The sequence below is a fragment of the Mytilus californianus genome, unplaced genomic scaffold (genome assembly GCF_021869535.1).
Source record: "Mytilus californianus isolate M0D057914Y unplaced genomic scaffold, xbMytCali1.0.p SCAF_8, whole genome shotgun sequence".
NCBI classification, from domain to species: domain Eukaryota; kingdom Metazoa; phylum Mollusca; class Bivalvia; order Mytilida; family Mytilidae; genus Mytilus; species Mytilus californianus.
Window position 1 is genome coordinate 59,875,873 of NW_026262734.1, and position 8,034 is coordinate 59,883,906.

Here is an 8,034-nt window from a genome sequence, read left to right on the forward strand (position 1 = left end):
AAATATGAGTTAAAAACTCGGTGTTTGAAGTTAAAACCTTAGCTGTCTGTATACTTTAATTCCTGTAGCAATCCTATTATATTTGTTCTCCTCTTTGTGTTGATGACGGATCTTAAGTGGTCAGTGTTGAGTTCGGTTACAACTATTTTATTTATTTATTCTACGGTTCGAAAGTCACATATGGCAATATATATTGCAGGAACATGATATATCGACAAATTCATCTTAAGCCCAACCCGAAATCGAAACCGACAATGCCACAAAAACCAAGAATAGTTAAGTGAGTTGAAATTCTCATATGTTAACGTAAGCGTTTAAAAGTTGTTTATTTTTTTTATTCAACCCGTTTATTCGTTTATATTGTTCTTAAACTGACAAAAAATAAATCGGTAACTATTTGAGAAAAGAAAAATTAGTCTACTTTTCAATTGTATTTTATTTCATTTTAACAAAAAGCGCTGAAATGCGAAATGCATGAAATGGATGTGAGGCTTTTTTACGATCTACTTTCAAATTTAAAGATTTTCTCTCTTCCTTGTTAGCAATAACAACATCAAATACAGCATCTGGTTCATCTGAAAACCAAACAAATCAAATATTTATTCTCTACAAAATAAATCTTAATATATTACTAAAATAAAGGATTTTCTTCTCAACTCTAAGGTTGCTAAACAAAATAGTAAATTCTGTAGAATTGTAATTTCCTTTGTGGTTTTGAAGAAAATTTACGACCAAATTCATAAAGAATATTGAAGAAATGCAGAAATTTTGTTTGCCAAACCAATTGATTCAAATGTTGAAATATCAAAATGGTCTTTTCAAAATTTATTTCAGGAGGTAAATTAGTCTAGAGCAGTGATTTTGATTACACTTGTAGTTTAGTTAAAAACAATAATTCAATAAACTGGATATACAAATGTCCAGAAAAATGCTTCAATGCTTTATAAGTTACAAAATGTACTGTAACTTTAGCTTATAACTTCATGATTTTTACAATCAGCTTTCACTTTCAGTTTCTAGACCTTGCTTATATTTCTAGGTCCTTTTTGGTCATATAGCTTTTCAACTGATAAGGTTCGTATACATCCTTGGTCTTTAAATATTCGGCTTTTAACGTTCCTTATGAAGGTAAATCTAGAAAAGCGCGTCGGAAATTTGAAACTTATAACGTGTTTTATTCATTTTTTACAGCAATGAGGTTTGATAAATATCTTTTTTTTCTCGCTTTTCTTTCTATTCTTCTATAAAAGAGATCTGATTTAAGAGGGTGTATATACTTTTGCACAAACTGAGATACACTAACAAACAATAGGTATCACTACGTTGAGAACTCTGAAGTCTTCTGCGAATTATATTTAGACTACAACTTTATAGATAATATTGACCTTTTTTATTGTAATTAATGTTAATGTTTGTTAACTAATGAAAGTATGACATACTTTGCTTTTATCGTTGAGGACGTGAATATACCTGAAACTCAATTTGAGCCCAAACTAAACACTTCAAACAAACAAAAAACAGGAGACGCAATACATACGTCAACGAAACAATTTCAAACCGACCCTTAAATGTTAAGGTCAACTTGCCTTATTGGCCTCACTTTTCTGAAAACTCTGGATCAATTTTTGATTAAAACTTTAAATGATTTATCGTAAGGATAATATAAATTTTTGACAAGCAACTAACATGCCTAACTATAGAACATATGGTTTAAAAAGCATAAATTGTCTAATTTTCATTAAAAATGACTAGAAATAAAAGATTTACAAAACGCCTGATGACTGATTGCAAATAATTTTAATAAAGTGAAGATATAAGGTCATTTTGAATGAGATAAACATGTTTATAACGTTTCTGTGATATTCATCACATTCTATAAAAACAACCTATCCTGATGTACAAAAAAGTACAAATATATAACGACGGTTCATGATTTCAATTAAGATGTAGAAATTATTGCAATCTTAATCAACACAAAGTAAGTTAAGGTATCGTTACTCTTATATTAATCACTTTTCATGAAAGCTTTCTCATCTAGAGGCTTTAATATACAATGTTAAAGAGGGTGCATTAATTTAAATTTAAAAAATATAGTTATTTCTAATGTGATAAACTAGTACATTTTTGGTATCTGTTCTCTTAAATTAACCAATTTTATGAAAACCAACCCATCCTAATGCACAGAGAAGACAACTATCAAAAAACAGTTTATGATTATCATTAAAATCAGTAATTTCACTCTTAATCAACACATATGTTTGATATAAATATCAGAAGATGAGGTATAACAGCCAATGAGATAACTCTCCCAAAAATATAAAACGACAAAGAAGCCAACAAACACGGATCAGCGCACGAACTTCAACAATGAGCAAAACCTATACCACAAAGTATAATATGAGTAACCTACGACACGCCACGTAAAGACAAACGAAAAAACAATTCAAACGAGAAAACATAGGGCCCGATCCATGTACATAACAATAAACGAAACACAAATATGATATACAGCAACAGATGACAACCGCTGAATCACAGGCTCCCCACTTGGGACAGGAACCCACATTACGCGGCAGGGACAAACATATTTGCTTGCCAAACCCTACCCAACATGAGACATCAGTGTGATAGCGCAACATAAGAACAAACTATACAAATTAGTTGATTTGGGCTAAAATCATCAGACCGATACAAAACACAAAAAACCCTAACAAAATCACAAAAAATACAAAGTATAGATCTAAGAATACTCGCAGTTACTAAAAACTAGTTCAAAGCCAATAACAACTATATTTGTATTAAAAAAATCATGTATTGAAAACAAGAATATCAATCAGTACACATCCAACACCCAATGAAGACGTCATAAACAGTCGTTCGCAATAAATATTGCAGAGTTCGTTTCACATAAGAATGCTCATTATATATCTATCCGTCCGATCCAGTCATATAATTAATTGACTGATCGATTGCTGACGGTTATCATGATTACTCTCAGATAGAATCCGTCAGATAAATTAAATAAGCTACATTGTATCGATCACCAATCATTGAAGGACTAGTCAAGTTCGCATCACCGATCATTCACCGATCGGAAATATTCACGTCAAACAGAATCACCAAAGGTTGCAAATACTGTAAGAGTAACATTCAATCAATATTATTGTATATTTTATTACTTGTTTTTGACAGAAAACTATTAAAACTATTTTTTAAGAGAACAGAAACTTAATCCCATATATAATTTATTCTTCTATTTAGACTAATGGACATTGTAAAGCGCATTTCAAAAAAAAACAATCTTAAGTTGCATCTAGAAAATGACAATGAGGGTCAGTTGATAACAATGCTTTACGCAAGGAAAGTTGATACATGCACGAGAAAAACCAAAACAAATGGGACAACAGTTTGTAATTTAAGTGAGTTCCTTTAAAACGGCAAATTCATTTATTTAGTATTATACATAACTAAAGCGACTTGTCTTTGGGTCATGATATGTGTGTAAATAGAAATAAGAAGATGTGGTATGAGTGCCAATGAGACAACTCTCAATCCAAGTCACAATGTGTAAAAAGTTAACAATTATAGGTCAAAGTACGGCCTTCAAGAATTTTTGCCTTAGTAATATAAATTTGTGCATTAGGTCTAATTAAACCAGGAAAGTTAAGGGTAGTGAGAAGAGTGAACGAGATTATTGTGTCTGTACTTGCCTAACAGACGTGAAAAACGTGCCACAAATTACATCAACAGAACTATCAACATTAACACACGAAACATGATGAAAAGTATAGCCATATGCACAGACCTTTGGTCATAAACTTATGAATTGCATTTATAGTTTTAATATACCAATGGACTTGAAATAAATGATACAACATATAGCGTTAAGTCTGCTTCATATCTTAAGTTGCATCTAGAAAATGACAATGAGGGTCAGTTGATAACAATGCTTTACGACAAAAGAGGATGATTTCAGCTTCCCAATTAGATACTTTCCATTTCAATGTAGAAAAATGAGTCTTTAAACTGAGAAAATGTGATAGAATTGCCAATACTTCCAACACTTCATTCAGGACAATAGACTATGCAGAACCTTTCTATTGTATTTATTGTAAATATACTTTCGTTCTTAATATTTATAAAATTATCCACTGAACGTTTAGGAAACAGCGATCAATCATTCACACAAAAAAATTATATAGGTTGTGTATTTTTTTTCCTGATGAGTTAATGCGAGGGGATTCAGTTAAGAAGATAACAACCAAAAAGCAAAAGTATATTTTTTTGGTTAATTCATATTAAGCATCACTTATTTTTTGTTTGCTGTCTATATGAATAAAATCGTTAGATAACGATAAGAAACAAAAATGTCCATGAGTTATGTGTTTTATTTATTAAATGGTATAAAAAGGTATCTTTTTTTTATTCTAAAATATATATTTGGATGGTACAATGTAATATCCGTTTGTATTACGAATTACAAATTTGTCGAGTTTTATGATTGGAAACTGCAGGGGTATATACGACGTTTTTACCCCTATTTGGAACCTCAATAAAGTAAAAACGAACGTTATCATTTGACGTAGCATAAAGCTTAAACAATGTCTGAGGCTCACAGAGAGATAAAACTGACGACTATCCGTCAATAATACGTTTTTAATTTAAAATCACTCGATTTACACATCAAATACTTGATTAAAGACTTAAAGTTTAAATATAAATTATAGCACAGACGATTAAAATTATTTTCACTCAAATACAAATTTTTAACGTACGCAGAAAATATCAAGTTGGTTTTTTTTTCATTTTTAATATTTTTGTTTTAGAAAAAAGTCATAATACATACAAAGTAACTAATATACAAACAATACACATTAAATCGAAAAACTTGTTTGCAAAAATATTCTTAAAGAAAAAAAATATTCGTCAAAATGAAAAAGTGCATATACATGAATTAAACAAAATATTAAGAAAAAATTAACAAGTCCTGAATAATTATACTGCTTGGTGAATGTTCAACCCATACCTGGTACTGGAAAAATACATTAAGGCAGGGCTAATCCGTTATATGTGTGTGATTCAGGTTTTATACAGGGTATTTAATGTGACATTCCCGGCTTACGATTTATATTCATCGATTTCGGCTCAGGCATTATAAACTCTAAGAATGGTATATCACATTATACAAACTATATACCCTGTCTGAAACCCTGAATAATATATAATATTAGTCTTTGGTATGTAAACTTTGAACCATATACTTCTGATTTATAAGTCATGTTTCCAAAACTTAAGTATCATTCAGTATACACCAAAGGGCTTAGGGAATAGTTGTAACGACTGTTTAACTACCACATTCCCTTTTATTAAGTTGTAATCAAAACTTCCGTCCCAATCTTCGTGGACGACCTATTACAGTACCTTCGTTGTACTTATCTGATATATTTTTCAAATTGTTCTCGTCTTGAAGATGTAAGAAATATTTATCACTGAACGTTAAGCTGACAACAACCAAGATATTGTTTAAAGCTTAAGGAGTACCCATTGGCAAATTTTTGTAAAATAATTATACTATGATTGAATTTTTTTAATCTTTATTTGAGAATAAGGAAAATTAAAACTAATGAAAATATTACACACAGTATATCAAACAAATGATTCGATTTAAAAACAAAAGGTTTCATATTTTTTATTCCACAGTATTGCAACTTTCCTTTGATATTTTGCGTTTTGAAATCCAAGGAATATATGTTAAAAAAATTTGGAGGCAATTTGGCCTTTAAATAAATTCAATTAAATTTTCTTTTTTTGCAATATTAATATAAGAATCTATGTTCATCAATTAATCATAGCTTTTTAGTTTAGAATACTTGCTCGCCATGAACAGACAGTTAATTGAGTAAAAGTGTTTCCTTGACAAAAGCCTCGGCAATCTGACTATATGATTAATATAGTATATGAGATAACTCTTGACCAAAATGAAATTCACACAGAAAGTGTATTTTGTGTTTATCAACTTGCCGATCACCAACAGGGTTGACTGTGATATAGAAAAACTGGCCAATTCTTTGGTTTTTTCTGCCCGGCAGTTAAATCATTGCCAAAGTTTTGCGTCTGTTTTGGTTATCTGCGTTGTTTAAATTCGCATACGACCTTAACTCAAGTGTTTCTTGTACATGTTTTTTGAGAGAGTGTCATCCTCTCTGCACGTTAAAAACCATTGAAACATTTCTTTGATGGTTTATAGGTGGCCTGTTGCAAGGCTTAATTTATGTCTTTATGCAAATTACCCTGATTGACCAATTGCAAACCAAATTTCCAACAAATCATCCCAGTTAACCCCCTAACGGAGAACCTATCTATTGCATTTATAATTAATTTATCTCGTCTTCAAAGTTTTTTTATAGTACTTACTAGCATATTTGTTTACACACGTGGCCGCAACCATTAGAACAACACAGTTGTCCAACACCACATCCACCTTGTTCACCTTCAGGTTGACACATCTCAGCGCTTCCACCAGCTGTATCGGGAGGCACGGATGGACACACAGGATTACATTGCTCTACAGAAAAATATATTAAGATATAATTTGGAAATCATCACTTATCAACGCTTTAAAAGTTCTTCCAGTGTTTTTAGCCATTAGTATACACAAAAATTTACTGCAATCAGTTTAAACAGCACCAAAAACACAGTCAATACGTAAATATCTACATCCTTATAAATTTGAATTATTATGACGGTTTTTGTATAGTTTTGCACCATTGAAGATAATATAGAGGTTAGTTTGAAGTCTTTGACCTACTGTATAAATATGAAAATAGAAATTACACAAACCGTTCGAGTGGGATATAGTTATATGGTCATCCAATCCAGCAGGGAAATATTTGCTACAGAGGGGTCGGATATCTTTTGGCAGTGCAAGATGTATAATTTCGCAGTCACATCCATCAGAATGGGTACATTTAATACGATGCCGTGTGACGAGAGAACGTTAAGGAAACATCAATCTATCATTCGTTAAAAAATAACATAGTTTCTGCATTTTTATCTTATAAGTTACAAGGAAACGGGGGGATTCAGTTAGTTAGATAAAATAACATTAACCAAATTATCATGTTTGCTTAATATATAATTAACATCAATCATATGTGTTTGTTGTCTATATGAATAAAAGGAGAAAAGGGATATGTTTCGATAAGAAAAAAAGACATCCTTGAGTTATATGGTTTCTTAAAAAGGTTTTTTTTTTAAATTTCAAAATTAATATTCGAATGTAATATGAATTTACCTTCAATCTTCAATTTGTAAGATTTGAAAAAAAGAGGCGAAGTATACCATAGGAAAATTCACACTGATAAGTCGAAAACAAACTTACAATGCCATAGTTTGGAAAGAAAAACAAAACAAAAGACACAACAGTATACAAAATACAACATAGAAAACCATATAGCACCAACACCAATAGACAAAAACTGCGCAACAGAAAGGTGACAATATACGTACCTTGAGTTTGACCACTGCCAAAAAATAAAAGACAAATGCAGCACAGTAAAAGTCCACTCTGTTTCCACATCGTAAATGTATAAAGTGACAATGTGGCGATGAACCTGACAGTTTGTATTTTATAGGTATAGAATAGTTAAGCTTAATAAATCACCTCAGCAAAGAAACAATGTAAGGTAATCCAGATACTGAAATCAGGTTTTCAAGTTATATAATTTCGTGATGTTGTAAACATTAAAATTTATAGTCTTTGTATTTTCATGGTTATTTTTCCTATTTAATTATTTTGTAAACATTACTAAGTGTCATGACTTATCGTCTAGCTGCTTAGTTTTCTACTCTTTGTATATTAAAAATAGAAAAATTATTAATTGCACATGTTATCCCATACTTTTAATTTTTACAAAAACATAAATGGTATTAAAGAAGAACTTTACAAACACCAGGTAAACGGTACCATAATTATGAAATATCAACAAATAACCAACCTAAAAGAATCTAGCAAATACCGTCCATAGCTGCCAG

At 30.7% G+C, this 8,034-nt stretch overlaps 1 long non-coding RNA gene across 1 annotated transcript; it reads right to left on the reverse strand.

The window, feature by feature from the left end:
- Window positions 1–418: 418 nt before the first annotated feature.
- Window positions 419–7,710, reverse strand: LOC127710828 (uncharacterized). Its single transcript, XR_007986349.1, has 3 exons — window positions 7,510–7,710; window positions 6,415–6,565; window positions 419–575 (listed from the first exon to the last, which is right to left on the reverse strand). It is a non-coding gene; the product is annotated as an uncharacterized LOC127710828 (long non-coding RNA).
- Window positions 7,711–8,034: the final 324 nt, after the last annotated feature.